Source organism: Phaenicophaeus curvirostris, chromosome 3 (genome assembly GCF_032191515.1).
Source record: "Phaenicophaeus curvirostris isolate KB17595 chromosome 3, BPBGC_Pcur_1.0, whole genome shotgun sequence".
NCBI classification, from domain to species: Eukaryota; Metazoa; Chordata; class Aves; order Cuculiformes; family Cuculidae; genus Phaenicophaeus; species Phaenicophaeus curvirostris.
This window is the reverse complement of record NC_091394.1, coordinates 94,019,667-94,034,608: the sequence shown is the minus strand read 5'-3', so window position 1 is coordinate 94,034,608 and position 14,942 is coordinate 94,019,667. Positions and strand designations below refer to the sequence as shown.

The 14,942-nt window shown below is 43.8% G+C and overlaps 1 protein-coding gene across 1 annotated transcript in view; it reads left to right on the top strand.

Moving 5' to 3' along the window:
• KCNK9 (potassium two pore domain channel subfamily K member 9) overlaps positions 1-14,942 on the top strand; it is an 83,307-nt gene that overhangs the window by 10,334 nt on the left and 58,031 nt on the right. The gene's annotated exons all lie outside the window — the stretch shown is intronic.

Here is a 14,942-nt window from a genome sequence, read left to right as displayed (position 1 = left end):
TAGCAATGTGTTTGCTTTAATGAGTGTGCTCTGCCAGTCAGAGGAAACAACATAAGCTGGTACCTACTGATGCAGGCCAACAGAGGCAAATTAGCAGTGTTGCAAGTCAGTTCATGAACGTACTGCACATCCAAGAGTTTTATTTTAATGCCCGTGAAGCACTAGATATGTTTCAGAATAGCTTCAATTTTGTTTTCTTCCCAAATATCCACTCCCCAATTATATATTCAGTTAGAAGCCTTTGTAGCACTCCTGTGCTTTTGATAGCTCAATCTGTATGGGTTTGCATTCAGCTCTGATTTGACTTCTTGGACTGGCATAGGAGATAATTCTTCATAAAGCCTCAGTCTTACTGTGTTGCTTTTGTTGTATGACATTTGAAGTTGATGTCTGTATGATGTAGGTGGGTCAGCTGTTGGCATTTTGGTATGACATAGTTTTACTTCTCAAAGATGGGCTACAGTAAAGTCTGGTGGTACTGAAGAGGTAGATGCATGGGATGCAAGCTTAGCTCTGAGTATCTAGTGGTGGGTATTACAGTGGAAGCCGCTGGCTTTTGAGCATATGTGGTCCTGATTTGGATGACTACCTGAAAACTGACTGCAGGTTGGGTAATGAGCAATTAGAAAAGATTCCATGATCTCTTTGAAAAGAATCCAGCCTGGGGAGCTTTTCAAATCTGATAAAACCCACGGTCTGTTCCTGAAGAACTCAAGTGTGGTACAGTGAATAAGAGAAGCTGTTAAACAAGACCAAGGAAGAGTTAGAGTGGCCACAGAGAAAAAAAGCCTTTCTAGCAGTAAAACACTGACATACATTGCCTGCAGAGGGTGTGGGCTTTTCTTTGCTAGGTCTTGAAGAACAAGGTAGATAAACATCTGTCAAAAATAACCTATGTAGACTGTCCTGCCTTACGGCAAGATATGGACTAGCCTTCTCTTGCCTTATTTTTAATGGTGCTGTACACACACAGGCTGTTTGAAGTTTGTCCTTGATCTTGCTTGGGGTCTGTGTAAGTTTATCTTCTCCATTTTACTGAAGGTTCCTGCTTCCCTGGGGGATTATCAGTCCATCCTGCAGTTTTGTCTCCAGCCAAATATCTGGATAAGAATCAAACCTCTTCTCTAAGCAGAAATTGTTCACTGACAGAAGCGTCACCAGTTTTTTATGGCTGCTGTTTGAACAAGTCTACCAGTGGCTGTTGCAGGGAAAAACAAACACGCTGCCTATCTTTAAAAAAGGGACAGGAGAGAACACGGGGAGTTAATGCTCAATCAACCTAAATTTGATACTCAGAAAGATATTTGACCAAGCTGTTAAACAATCAGTGTGAAAGTACCAAGGAGATAACAAGGGACAAGCTGGAACAAATGCAAATTTTTCTTGAGAAACTCATGTTGCTCAGACTTCGCTGGCTTGTTTTTTTCAGTTGAGCAACTGGTCTAGCTGATAGTGGTATTACAATAGCATTGAATTCTTATAATTATGGTAGAAAAACACAGACTAGATTGAATTACCACGGGTGGGTACAAGGTCTGGATGCACACACACTGTGGTCTAGAGGTTGCACTGTGTTTGGGCTTATCGCGTGTGTGAAAAGTACATACACTGTGCAGGTGATTGTAAATGGGGCAGAAAATACAAGCCCAGTTGCCCACTGCTAAATCTGCCACCAGGTAATTTCACAATAGGATAAGAAATAAGCAAAAATATTTAACGGTAGTTTTCTGTCAAATTGCATGGACGTAACAGATATAGTCTTACAAGGGTCTGTCTTCTGGTTGATCCTATTCGATTTTCCCATTGATGGCTTGTCTGATAGAGTAGAGAGAAGACATATTAATTGTTGGAGGGGTGGCTAGCACTTCGGAGGGTAGCATCACAAATCAAAATTATTTTGGTCAATAAGAGAAATGGTCCAAAATCAATATGATGAAATTCAATATGGACAAGAGCAAAGTATTACACTGTGGAAGTGAACATCAAACACACACAGAAAAAATTACATGAACTGATTAGATGCAAGATGCTACATCATGTTGATAAAGTGTATTGCTGTCGAAATATGAACCTATGGTGTGAGACATTCAAAACAAGCAGGTTTTGGATGTAGGTCACAGAAGGTAGCTATTCTGCTTTTATGGTATTGGTAAGGCTGCAGCCTTACCTGTTGAGGTCCCTCCAAAGTATTCATCCTGGGAGTGGGTTGTTAATAGCTGCTATACAGGAGCTGACTGATGAGTTGAGTAACCCCTAAGTGATGGACTGAGGATCTAAACATCCTGAAACAGGTCAAATATTTTATAGAGGTTTGTCCCAACCCTGGGCTTCCAGGATTACACATTGTGAATGTTTTGAGTACCACGCTAGATGTACAGCAATATTTGCTATCTGGCAGTGGACTTCATTATGGTCAACGCTGAACTTGCCTTTATGAGAGCTGTTCTGCTAGAACAGGCATCAATAAGCACCTTGCAACCCCCACTCATTTTATATTTTGGGTTACAAATTCTGTCATCCTGAAACAAAGAGGTTTCTCCTCTTTCCCCAAATCCCATGCATACAAACCAGCAATTTCCATAACACAGACAATCATCCAATCTGTTATCTTGGCAGACACCAATGCCTTTCTACTCTGAAGGAAGGAAATCTATCCCATAACACACCTGTGCAATATATGGCAATGGTGATTTCGTTGCTAACCCCCGCAGCAATCAGTTTATGCCCTCAAGCATGGGATTTGATTATCCTTGTCATTATCTTAGCTACAAATGTTATTAGCAGCCATAAAATTGTCCATTAAAGTGAGAGGAATTACTTGCCTGCACCAAGGGGAGGACAGATAATTTACTACATGGATTTTAAGCCCAAATGTACTTTTTTTCAGAGGAGCTCTCTAAGCCTCCATTTTTGTATTTCAAAACCTCCATCCTCCTCCATGAGGTTCAAATCTGGGTCTTTATACCATAACAGTGATATGGGTACATGCTGTTCTTGAAATAACTCTGAGATCATGATAATGTAGTTTTTCATGTTCCATGGCTTGGATGAATTCGTCCCTGATTTTTGAAGTGCAGATGCCCACACTTTGCACAAGTTCCATAATTTCTAGACCTCAGTGTTGATCTGGACTTCATTTACACATAAATGATTCTGAATGCCTTGAACTGACTTGACATCCATGGACTGAATATACATCACTGGTTAAGTGTAGGATCAGTTGACCTTCTCCTGCCAGGGTCATTTTAGGAGGTTTTCTTGATACTGCAATAACTGTTTTGTATGAGAGGAAAAGATGACATATCACAGAGGCCAAGAAAAGATACTGTGTCTGAGTGGGTGAGAGCCAGGGTAGTGTCTGAAAAATTTCTTTGTCTTCAGTGGGACTGGCTGATTCATCCCCTTCCCACCAGCCTGTTAATTCCTGTTCAGATACCAGTTCACTGTAAAGCTGATTTTTTATTCCCTTGTGGTATTGTGTTCCCACCCCCTTTCAACAACAGGGAGTGGGAGAAACCACCTACATCTTCCCCAAGAGGCAAAAAATGGTGGATCCTGACAGACTGGGACAGATTCTGACCACAGTTTGTTTCTGTGCATCCTGTGGAACTTGATTGTTTTGTTGTACTCATTGGCTTTAAAGTGAGATGAATGTGTGCAGAATCTGGTCTGGAGAGCCTGTATTTTGAAGGAAGCATCCCCTCCTACTCATCCAACAAATTCACACACACATGGTTTAGCATCAATATTAGCTCCTGTAGCAAATGGAAAATGTGGCAGTAGCCTGAAAGGAACAGAAAATGTTCTCAAACATGGCTTAAAAAAAGTAAATAAACATCATATAACCAGCAAAATCAATACAGTTCCATATTAGCCACTGTCTTTGTCTTCATCATACTGTGCACATTTCAGTGCTGTGGAAAATGTATAACCCAGGGGACCTCATTTCAGAACTTGGAGACGGTATATTAAATGCAGGGTCTGGGACAGAAGACTTGACAGAGATTGATGTTAAATAACTGGAGAGGTTTTCTCTTTCCATCCCCCTCCCCCAAAGCATCAACTGAAACAAAGAAGTGTAAATATATATCCAAAACTGCAACATGATCTAGTTGAAGATGTTGCAGGGGAGTTTGGACTAGGTCACCTTTAAAGGTCCCTTCCAACCCAAGCAATTCTGATTCTCTGATATATTCACAATTGTTACAACGCTATTAGAAATAACTCCTCAAAAGCTCTTTTTCCTGAGTCATCTCCACTGACTTGAAAAATGACTTTGCAGGAACAGGTGTTAGGTTTAGGATGTCCAAGAGGGGAGAGCCTTTCAGCTTTCTGTGTTCTAAAAGCTTTATATTCCTCATCTGTTCTTGTGCTTGGAGGGAATCCTAGACAAAGGAATGTCCTTATGCTTTCCAGTCTATGCCTCATGGCCTTCTTCCTTTACTCTTCATGTCTTTCAACACAATCAGTAATATTAAAGCTAAATAGGCTTCTCTGTTGAATTTGTTCAAGCCAAGCTGCTCTTGGCTGCTGCAGGCATTGTCTCTTCTCTTCTCTTCTTCCTTTGAAAACTTGATGTCCCTGTACGCCTAGGAAGCAAGAGACAGGATTGTGGACTAAACAGGTGGTTGATGATCTTTCTAACCACAAGACTGTGTTGTCAACTGTTTCCGTGGAAGCAGTGTTAGATTTGAAAGGAGGAAGAGTTCCTGTGGCCTAGGATCATTGTTTGGTTACTTGCCTGATACACATAATATTGGGGGAACATCCTGTGTCTTTTGAATGGTGACTTTTGCTTCCATTCACAGTGCAGAGCTCTTTGCCAAGGAGAGGCTGGCAAGTTTTCCTGCACAGCACATTGGTAGAGACTTTGAAGAAGAGGAAGAAGATGGAAACGTCTATTAGGACAAAATGGACCATTGCTTGGAAACCTTCATTCAGGTGATTTCCTGAAACAGAATGTCTAGGTTTGTTGCTTTTCAGTCTCCTGGTGTTTTAGTTCTTTATATCAAAAAAAGTGTACACACTTGCTGAGACTGTTGGAGAGTCCACTGAAGCTGTGCTTCACTGTGTTTGCTTTTCTGTTAGAAGATACATCTACAAAAAGGGCCGCAGGGAGGACCCAGGAAACTACAGGCCTGTCAGTCTGACCTCAGTGCCAGGGAAAGTCATGGAGCAGGTGATCTTGAGGGCTATCATGAAGCACATGCAAGAGAACCGGGTGATCAGGCCCAGTCAACATGGGTTCACAAAAGGCAGGTCTTGCCAGACTAACCTGATCGCCTTCTATGACAAAGTGACTCGGCTGCTGGATGAGGGAAAGGCTGTGGATGTGGTCTTCCTGGACTTCAGCAAAGCCTTTGACACAGTTTCTCACAGCGTTCTGCTTGAGAAGCTGTCAGCCTCTGGCCTGGACAGGCGCACACTCTCCTGGGTGGAAAACTGGTTGGCTGGCCGGGCCCAGAGAGTGGTGGTAAATGGTGTGAAATCCAGCTGGAGGCCAGTGACAAGTGGGGTTCCCCAGGGCTCAGTGCTGGGTCCAGCCCTGTTCAATGTCTTCATCAATGATCTGGATGAAGGCATTGAGTGCACCCTTAGCAAGTTTGCGGACGACACTAAGCTGGGTGGAAGTGTCGATCTGCTGGAGGGTTGGGAGGCTCTGCAAAGGGATCTGAACAGGCTGGACCGCTGGGCAGAGTCCAGTGGCATGAGGTTTAACAAGGCCAAATGCCGGGTCCTGCACTTGGGGCACAACAACCCTATGCAGTGCTACAGACTAGGAGAAGTCTGTCTAGAAAGCTGCCTGGAGGAGAGGGACCTGGGGGTGTTGGTTGACAGCCGACTGAATATGAGCCAGCAGTGTGCCCAGGTGGCCAAGAAGGCCAATGGCATCTTGGCTTGTATCAGAAATGGTGTGACCAGCAGGTCCAGGGAGGTTATTCTCCCTCTGTACTCGGCATTGGTGAGACCGCTCCTTGAATCCTGTGTTCAGTTCTGGGCCCCTCACCATAAGAAGGATGTTGAGGCTCTGGAGCGAGTCCAGAGAAGAGCAACAAAGCTGGTGAAGGGGCTGGAGAACAGGCCTTATGAGGAGCGGCTGAGAGAGCTGGGGTTGTTTAGCCTGGAGAAGAGGAGGCTGAGGGGAGACCTCATTGCTCTCTACAACTACCTGAAAGGAGGTTGTAGAGAGGAGGGTGCTGGCCTCTTCTTCCAAGTGACAGGGGACAGGACAAGAGAGAATGGCCTCAAGCTCCACCAGGGGAGGTTTAGGCTAGACGTTAGGAAAAAATTCTTTACAGAAAGGGTCATTGGGCACTGGAACAGGCTGCCCAGGGAGGTGGTTGAGTCACCTTCCCTGGAGGTGTTTAAGGCACGGGTGGATGAGGTGCTGAGGGATATGGTTTAGTGTTTGATTGGAACGGTTGGACTCGATGATCCGGTGGGTCTCTTCCAACCTGGTTATTCTGTGATTCTGTGATTCTGTGATAGTATTATCTGAAATAGAGATAGACAGACAGACAGATAATTTATTTTCTTTTATATGTAACCATTTAATGTGACATGCTCAAACCTTTTTGCAAGTGCCCGTAGGCCCTCTGGGAGGTCCACAGCCTTTCATCTTGAAGGGGAGACAGAAGGCTTTTGTCACTCCTCTGGCTTCTCCTTCACCTCCCAACTGCAATGCTTGATGTTGATCTTGCTGCTCAGAGTGCCTGCAGCATGCGTGAGACCTGGGGGCTTCAGTTTCTTGTCTCTTTAACGGCATTCTGTGAGCTTGTGTTCAGGGAGAGGCAGAAAGATCAAAGGCTGTGCAAGTGCACCGCACTTGATTTTGCTTACACCAATATGAATCGATTTACTTCGCTGAGTTATGAGGGATTTACAGCTAGGGGAGAACAGTTTCTGACCTAATGGCTCCAAAAGAGGCTTTTCTTGGATGAGCAATGTAATTAGAGCACTGGAACAGACAGATTCTGTGACTCATCTGTGGGTCTGCAGTCTTTTCTTTGCTTCTAGTAGGGTGTTCACTAATGTCACCACACTCTCATTTCACCCGTGGGCTGATCTAATGAAGGACCAGCCTTTGCTTGAACGGAGATCTTTATTCAGCTGCAGAGCATTCTCCAATCTTTATGTCAGTGAGAAAACTTTATTTACTGCACAGCACCCTAGGAAGGGACCAGCAAGCTCAGGGCCAGACGCTGGGGCAGTGGAAAATTTCCACTTTCTTCCTTTGTTGTGTTAAAGCAGCAGATTAAAAGAAATAGAAATGAGGCACGGGCCAGGGAGAATGGGTTGATCACTGAGTCCACCTACTAATCCCAAATATGTATCTCAGCAAGGGGCAAATGGTGGAGAACAAAAGCCAATATCAACCTGCTTTATATATCCAGCTGGAAAGCATTTTGAAATCAGTAAAGCTCATTTTACGAGCTGATTGGAGGTTTGGGGATAAAATATTTTTTGTTAGAAGATACCAATTCATTGAGACTGCAAGACAATAATTTGGGAAACGTTGAGAAGGTTCCCTAAGTTTGGGAGCGAGAGAGTAATAATGGTCAATTTAAGAGGGACTAAGCATGTGTTTGGAATAAGTGGTGGTAAGCATAGGCAGAAGGCTCAGGCTTGCCTCCTCCAGGAGTCTGGAGGCTATGCTGGGCACAAGGATCTGACAGAGAGGTGGCGGCACTCAGGAGGTGGTGCAGCTTTGGCTGCTGGTTCTCCTTCAGTCGCAGTGCAACAGGAACTGGAGTCAGGGGCCTGCTGTTGCAGTTTGACTGATGACCATGACCATGGGCAATGACAGTAGCAAGGTTGTGTCAGGGCTGAGTAGGTAGAAACCCCTACCCTGCAGCATATGTAGTCCCACCTCTTTCTCAGTCATCTCTCTTTCAGTTGAACTTGAGCTGTGGGACCTCTTCAGCACCAAGGCTGTCGTAGAGGCATGCAGCAGTAGCCTTGCTTTGGTCCATCAAAGTAACAAGGAGATAGTAGTTTCAGAAAAGTGTTAAGAAGGCAGTGATGCAATGGACTAGGGTGTAGCACAGGCTGTGAGAGGTGAAGCAGAGATATCATATCTGGCATCATTGAGGGTTTCTTCAAAAAGATTGCGGGCCGCTGATATGGGGAACCCGATGGAAGTGCCTAGCTTACATGCAGCCCAATCCTTTGTGCCTGTGTGCTGTGTTCTGTAGCCTTCAAGATGCCAGTGTGCACAACCTACCTCTGCTAGATTTAGCTTTCCTAAGTGGGCTGCTGCTGGTGCAGTGCTCAGCACAGACTGTAAGCCCCACCTGGAAAGAAGGTGAATTGCTATGTTCTGAATTGTGTGCCTCACCACTTGGCAGTGACAACAGCACAGCTATATCTGCGATTGGATTTGATGCTGGTTTTCTTCTGTTTTGCCACTCACTGAAACTTAGAGCCAGTCATGATGATTGGTCCTGTCCTTGGATTCAAGCCCTGCTGCACTGGGCTCTGTACCAACATGAAATTCAGGGTAATTTCAACAAAGTGTCTAGAAGACCACAGAACTAAAGCTTCATTTTCAAAAGTAGCTTTTGCACTTAGGAGGCTAGTTTCCAAGCCAAGTAAGATCATACCTGCCAAATACAGGTTTCGAAAACAGGTTGGTTGGGGTGTGAAGTCATTGAAGAACATGTGAAAAAATATGCCTTTCAGGACAGTTTAAAAAAGAGGGTACAGGTACCTGGTAGCTCTGAGTCCTCTGGTAATCTGTCTCTTCAGCTACCTGTCACACAAACTTCCCTTGGAAGATCTTCTGGCTCTGAGCACCCTGATCTGGCTTTGAGCAACCTGATCTAGTGGAAGATGTCCCTGTCCATGGCATCGGGGCTGGAACTGGATAGTCTTTAAGGTCCCTTCCAAACCATTCTATGATTTTCCTCTCCTGTTGCTCGTGAGGTAATAAGTCAGTATGTGAAGTATTAATGAAAGCTGCAGTAGGTGTTAGTCAGCTTGTGCATACAAGTTCAAACTGCTCTTTGTGCTTGCTGACTTGTGAAGTTTCAGCTCCTGTTGATATTCACAGGAGCTTGATGAATACCTGTAAAGTAAGTCACTGTCTTGGAGAAATTTCTGTTGCTTTGAAACAAGACACAAATCACTGCAACAAGTAAAAGGATGGAGGAGAAATAATGATGGCAATAACAATTAAGTTCTGCTAATTTGTCTCTGTTGTCACCATCACTGGCCAGATGAAGAAATTATCCCAAGAAAGATACTAGCCTTGTGGGTTAGTTCAGGGACATTTTTTTGTGTCCAAGACACTGGGAGAAACAATGCCTGGAGGCATTTTTGAGAAGCCAAAAAATGCTAGTCACAGCTGGCACAAATGACATTGCAGATGGGAAAGTGGGTGATGAGAACTGGGAGCGTGGAAAGATCGAGCAGGGCTGTGTGGTCACGGAAAACTTGAAGATGTTGTTGAGAAAGGGGAAGACAACCGAAAGGGAAGGTTGAAGTCCCTAGATTATTGTGCTGCTTATAATAGAAGCTGCTGACATTGGTTCCCTTTGATGTTTTTTTCAAGATAGGTGAGCATAAGTCACCTGAATGGAGTAGTCTGTGTGTATAGAGCATCACAGCTTATGTGAGGGCTGTTTAGAACAGTTAATGTCTTGATTGACTTACCCTGGGATATCACTGGGAACTGGAATTTGCTCAGGGCTTTCTTTTTGCCTTGCACCTCTGTGTGCATCTGGATGTGGGATGCACTGTCCTTTCTGAAAGAGTTTGAAGCCACAGATTTTAGTTTTTAAGCCTTCAGAGATAAGTACTACAGTTTGTTCCCAGGCTATTTGCACTGCACAGCTATCTGTAATATAGTCTAATACAACATAAGAGGTTCATACAGCTCACAAAGCTGCTATGTATGCAATGTTCAGGCACCCTAGCAGAGTGTTGCCTGAACCGATAGGTTTTCTGTGCCCTTTGCACTATGTTTAACATCTAAGCATCAGCCTTGTTAGTAGCACAGCTCTTTTTAATGGTCACTAACAATTTTCAGCAAACTTTGGGGTTAAAAATCTAGTGGGAGACTTGTAAAACACTTCCCACTGCTCTGACCTGTGGAGTTATTTGGCTGTGCAAACAGTTGTACCTCAGCAGGATTAGACAATGTCTAAGTAGAAATGCTAGAGCTATGGCACTGAACCCAGGTCATCAATCAATAATCTGCAATCCTATTTTTCCAAGACCAGACACTTCTTAATGACTTCAGCTGGATTTGTGGATACCTTCCTGGTTTAGGTATCTTGAAAACAGACCTCCAAGGAGGTGAGCTGCTATCCCAAATGTGTGGCAGATGCAGTGATGTGTCTGTTTTCAGTCTGAGAAGTGGGGGCAGGGACATGTAAGCCTTTCTGGAGCTGTTCCCTAGGTTAAACCACGCTCACGGAGTACTGAATATTGTTCAGAATATCGTTATTGCCTATGTGACTGAAGAGAACGAAATTACCTCAGGGAAGAAGGAACCGGACAAATCCACTCTCCTGGCCCCATTGCCCTGAAGAAGAATTTTGATGGTGAGCAGCACAACTCCAAGCTGCTGTAATACTCAGCTACCGTCATTGTAATGCTGAGGCAGACGTGCTGCTTCCTCTCTGGATTGTGTATGTTGAGCACGTTTCAGTAGTGCTCTCAGTTAACATTTTTTTTTCTCTTTCTCTACAGTGCCAGTCATTTTCTTTTCTTCATTTTAATGATTAATTGCTCTAAATATTCCTGCTCCTGGACTGCAGGAGTACAATTTCTGAGCTGTATTTCATTTGAACTTGCTATGCAAGTACAGGCGAACTTGGGGGAGTGCACACACCCACGTATTGCTAGGTAGAGATGGTTGCCAAAAGGACACCAAGTAAAAGAACAGTTAGTTCTTAAACAAGGGTATAATCTAATAAGCCAAAAAAGAAAAAAATTACATACTGGAGTCTTCAGTGCCTGCCCCCTCCCCCCAGTTTCAAAATTTACAGCTAGTACAACCCCTGACTAGAGCAGTGATTTAAATATATTTAGGCATCTGCGCTTCTAAGAAAAGGAAGTGTGTCTGTTTGGGGAGCTGTGTGGAATGAGTTGGTGGATCTCAGTCCAACTTCTGGCAGCCAGGTTTAAACATCACTCAAAGCCACCACCTCTCCCAGCCCCCCTCCAGGGCTCATGCCAAGCTCTACATCTCTTCCTCATATGATGCCACCTGCCTTAGCACCTTCTGCAGAGATGGAATGTTTCTCATTTTTGGTTGTGATGCTTCTGGGCTGGCACTGAGACATGCTGCTGGCCTGCCTGCCCTGCATGTGGAGGGTAGGGTTGGCTGTCTTCTCGCTCTCTCCTCCCATATGACTGATCCTTTGCATATAGGAAGTCTTCCTGCCCATGATCCACGTGTGTTAGACACTTTTAGCTATTCCCATGACCGGTTTTGCCTAGTGTGTGGCATCATATTTTCAGCATAATGAAAAGAAGCCAGATAGAAGGCATGGTGCTCTCTTGTGTTAGGACCATGACATGTTCCCTGTCAGAGGGTGAACATGCTAACATGCACCCTTCCTGTGCCCAGTGTGCCAAATGTATCCGGAGCATGGATGTTGTCTTAGATGTGGTAGGACAGCAGTTTCAGACCTTTTCCACACCATGGTTCTGTTTTGTTACAGGCAAAAAGTTTCAGGGCTTGCAACAAATTTAGCAGCTCAGAAAGAGATAATTTTGTGCTGCCTGGATGTTACAATTACCGCCTCAGATCCTAGGTGGAAAATCCATGGCTTGCTGCTGCCCTCCTTCATCTATTCTTAGGGTGTCCATTGCCAGGACCTTCACTGTGGTCTTGTTTATGTGCTGCCTTCCCATCCTAAATGTCAGAATTATTTCTTACAAAGCTGTTGCTATGCCTGGGTGTATTTAGCTGTTTAAGGATCCTCCTGTGCCCATTGAAAAGCACAACAGCCCTTCTGATGAAAGCAGCCCTCTGCGGGCTGAGTGCTTTTACCTTGACTCAAAAACTTAAAAGGAAATGTTAATTGCTTTAGTGGTGTTATTGTTGAAAAAGGCACACTGGGCAGACTAGCTCTGAAAGGTGAGTCTGAGTGCTGATAAGGGAGGGAGTAATCTATGCGAGTCTGTGAATAGTCAGCAGTGCCCAGGGCAAATTCAAAAGTGGAATGAAAATACCTCAGTAATTTGCTTCCTTGTTGCTTTTGTCTGGAGATGGCAGAACTGACTGGCATCTCAGGGCTGTGTTAGCTTCTGCACTGCTTTGTCACGGGCTCAGGACTGCTTCTATGTGGTGCTTGTGCTGCTTTTCTCTGTTATGGCGAGTGGCCAGCTGGAATGGAAATGCAAAGGGATGAGGGAAAAGACACACTTTAGGGAATGTGTTAGTTACAGGAGTTACGAAGGACATGGGAAAAGTGCATGCTTGCTATTCTTCTAGAAGCAGAGGTGCTGTGGATGGAACAGCACAATCAAATTCAATATTCATTCAAGCATGGGGGAATTGACTAGGTCAGGAAAAGTTGACACAGCTCTCTTGAGAGCCTGGGTTCAGAACAGGGGCATAAGACAAAAGAAATATGAGGATGTCCCAGTAAGTCCACCTTCACAGCTCCCATAATGCCAAATCAACATATCTTTGTAGCTGCTGTTTGCTGCATGTAGACACTGTGTGTTCCTGTCTTGGGTCAGCTCTCTCTGGTGCTCAAGCAACCCAACCTGATGCCTCTGCTGTTTTTCTTATTTATTTGTCTTTGAATTTTTGAGCTCTTCCAGTTACAGCAGTTGCAGTTTTACCTATGTGCAGAACCACCCTTCTTTTATCATCTCAAATCTGAAACTCATGCAGGCATTATTAGGATCATGGATAGAGGCTGCCGGTAGCAAGACAGGTGAGGAATAAGCACTTTCTGCTTACGCTGTTAAAATTGAGGCATTCTGTAAAAAAGGATCTAGCAAGAGAGATTACACAGGAGAGAGCACATGACACTAACATGATATTCAGATGAGGAAGAAGTCTTTGACTCCATTTCTTGTCCCCTGCATTTATTCTAGATTAATTATTTGATTAAAATACTGTAACAGGACAGCCACATCTCCCAAGCACCTGAGACAAGGTTTTGAATTTTACTCTATGAACTTGACACAAAACATATGCATTGCTATACCTCTGTTCCAGATGCTTGAGGACCTTACTGATTCTACCCTTAATTTGCCTGTGTCTCAGTTTTCTGCGAGTGAAATAGGTATAACAGTGGCTCTGTCTTCCCCTACATGTGCAGTCTGCACTGAGAAAGAATCCTTCCCTTGTCTTTTACTACATCTGTGCAGTACGTAATAGATAGTTGCTTGGCTGGGGTTTTAAAAGCCCAGCTCAAATCCAATGAACTAATGTGGTGTTTCAATTTCTGTATGCACCTGTTATTGTCCTCCAAATTCCTGGATTATTTTTTTTTTCTTTTACAAATTCATGCTCATTCTCCCCAAAGAGGCTTTAGCAGGCAAAGAGAATTAAGGTAGGCAGCCTGTAAAAATCCAGACACTTAAGAAAGAGCAATGACCTAAATTATCATCTCAAGTTATCGCTGTACTGTGTTACTGCTTACCCTACAAAGTACTGTGTGCTGGGAGGAAGCAGCTGGTTTGTAATAGTGGAGCTGATTGGTATCAGGTAGAATCAGAAATGCCCTGTCGCATCTTATATTATAAGAGTGGTCTTCTGCATGAGAGCTTGGTGGAAGCTATTCTGTATAGAGAAATGCGTACTGTCTTATCTGGCCAAAAACTGGTTATAAATGGCATTTACTTAGCAGTATCTCCAGTTCATACTACAGAATAATTACAAAGATAGCCTATAACCAGACAAGTCTTAGTGCTAGCTGGTGGGTCAGGAATGAAACAGTATAAAAAGCATCCCACTAGCCAAATGGGAAAGGAAAGAATCTGTAGTTTGTAGAGTTGGAAATGAATTGGCCTGAGCTAATTTTGGAAGAAGGGTAGCCTTACATTCAGCAGACTTCCAGACAGCCAAATCATCCCCTGCTTGTTTTTTCTTGCTCTATCATTCACTGATAGGCTCATTCCCTTGCACTACTTTGGTTTTCATTTTCTAGTGTATCTCAAGCTATCCCCCCCATTTACTCTCTTTTTGATCCTTAGCCCATGTTGTGTCTAGTTCATGGAATTTCTGCTCAGGATCTGATGCTGAAAGTTATACTCCAGGCAACTGTAATCTGTCAGAACTGTTGCTGTTAGATGAAGAGCAATGGCTGTTAAGACACGCCAAATAATCCTATCTTAAACTATTGAAAAGCCTACAAAACTGGGTGCTAGCCTGAGACATTCATAACAGTCCCAGAAAGACCTGGCCTTCAGGTTTCACAGACAACTGAGGTTATTTAATCCTAGCAAAAGATAACATTTTTCCTGCCCTGTAACTTTTTATTCACAAATAATGAAAACCACGGACATTTGGTTAAAGGTCTCTGGCAGAATGGGTGGCTGTTTGGGTTTCACACCACAGTTGTGATGGTGTTTGTGTGGGTTTCCCTGTCTTCTTCTGGGATGGTCCTTCTTTGTACTTGTCATTGCTCCAAAGAAAAAAGCATTCAAGAGATGGAGGGACTAGGCTGATAGTGACTTGAGTGAGATTCATGTTACAGCTCTGCTAATGGTTCGGTAAGATGCATAGAGAAGAATATATCCAAGGGACAGGGAAGGTAATCGTTTTATTGGAAGCTTAATGGTGGGATGCCAGGATTCAGATCCTTCATGAATGAAGCTGCATCACTCTAATGACTGTGCTTTTCAGTCTGCAATTCCATCCTGTTCCTAAGAATAATGCTGTATGCCAAAAGTGGTGTATTCTGAAGCAGGGAGACAAGGGCTGAGTTGACAGTTTCAATAAAAAAAGAAAATTACTGTGTATTCAGTAG